The sequence below is a fragment of the Physeter macrocephalus genome, chromosome 8 (assembly GCF_002837175.3).
Source record: "Physeter macrocephalus isolate SW-GA chromosome 8, ASM283717v5, whole genome shotgun sequence".
NCBI lineage: Eukaryota > Metazoa > Chordata > Mammalia > Artiodactyla > Physeteridae > Physeter > Physeter macrocephalus.
This window is the reverse complement of record NC_041221.1, coordinates 74,681,433-74,683,406: the sequence shown is the minus strand read 5'-3', so window position 1 is coordinate 74,683,406 and position 1,974 is coordinate 74,681,433.

Below are 1,974 nucleotides of genomic sequence, written 5' to 3'. Positions count from 1 at the left end.
CCGCTGGAGCCTGTGCGCCGCAACGGGAGAGGCCACAACAGTGAGAGGCCCGCGTACTGCAAAAAAAAAAAAAAAAAAAAAAAAAAAAATCCTCTAGGAAGAGACACAGCCACCCCTCCTAGCAGGCTACCCCATACCACACCCTCACTCTACCTTTGGATAGACTCTCTATTTTTCACTTGTGATTTTTCACCACCTTCAGCTCTTCTACTTGTGTTTTTCCTCTTCCTACTAGTTCTTGAGTGTGACCAAGGGTTCTTCTGAGTTCCATAGACCCTCAGGGGATCTTGCATTAATCAGACCAGGGCTGCTATTGGTCAGGATGAATACATGGGCGGATGGATTCAATGGACAGTGCTTGGTTTCTGGTTTTTATGAAATCAACAAGAAATGAAAAATGGAGCATAAAAAAAAATTAAATGCCCTGTTGATTTCTAGTTAATCCAATTATCTCATTCTTCATGCTACAATAGATCCAGAATGATACCGCCATTATTTGAAAAGACGGAGAATAAATACTAACGCCTTACCAAAACATTGCAGGACTCTGCAGTTTCCTCTAAAACCTTTCTGTTTGCAGGTGGACTTAAACTCGACAGACGGAGGAACATCATTGAGCACATCCCCTTTGTTAGCAGTCTGAGCTTCATAGACCCTGGGCTTATGGCATTCCTTCACGGCAGACATGGCAGAACGAGTTGGACATGCCATTTTAGACTGAGCTCTGAATCTCCAGATTGTGAGTAGTTTAATTCATACCCTCCATGTAGCTTTGCTATTGACATTTATTAGCCGAGAGTGTTGCTGCCAACACAAGTTTTGAGTAGATTGTGGTATAAACAGATTTCCTCTTTACACATTCTAATCAGCGCAGAAGGACAGTTTTTATTGAAACCGTATCTCAGCCTAAGTTTCTCCACACATGTAGGCACACATGTACAGAGTTTAAATTGTATTTATGGTTGGTAAATGTTCTAATTATGGGGCTGCGTGTGTTCTGAGGGGAAAATTAAATCAGTGAACATGGGAGGCCAGGATGCCCTTCTGCCCTGGTTTAGGTTCTTTATGGTTTTAGGCTTTGAGAAATCAATGCCATGAAATGGTGGGTGACAATCCAGTTAGATGTTTGACTCCCGACTGATTTACAATGTTATCTACGTATTTCTTTTTCCTCCATGAGGTAAAGTTTGATTTCTTATTGCCTGCATCATCCTAACATATCACAGAGCAATTTCCAAGAAGCTGCTTTTCTGGACAATGTCCTGGGCCTCATTTCCCATATTAGAGTGCATGAAATGCTAAAATAGAAAAGGGGTGTAATTGACATTGTTGCCCACCAGCCCAGTCCCATACTACTGTCGTAATGATGACAATGAGTAGGTTACTAGTCACCAAGCAGTGCCTAGGCTTCTTTGGAACTCACCTAAGGAGAGGTTTTGACATCTTCCCCAGTGCCACTAAAGAATGCAGTCCTAGCTGTAGCTGACCAATGGGTGCTAAAGGGTTTTGAAAGTAGCTGCTGCCACTGCTATATAGTTAGCTCAAGGATGTTGTAATTTGCAAAAATGGGCAAAATATGCACTCCAAGGATATGTAGAACATAATCTAGTCAGCTCTACCCAACCACAGTAATTTTGCTGCTGCAGGCAAAATGCCTTCCTGGGGTAGGCTCGAGTTGACAGATTACTGAGGGAAATTTTTGTCTCACCCACACTCCCAGATTATTCAGCTTACTTTCTAACACACCACTCAACCCTCCATGCAGACTGTGTGGTGTAGACCTGGCACCCTAAACTGAATAATCTCCTTGCTGACAGCTGAAAAGTAAAGGCATCTGTGGCAATCAGATGGGTTGCCTTAGGTTGGTTCCAGATGTCAAGTTGATTAATGTTAGAGTCAGGACTGCCAGCAGCTAGGCAACGTGAGTGCACAGATTGCCAGGAAACAACCCTGGTGCTTGTGGCATCGGTGGGT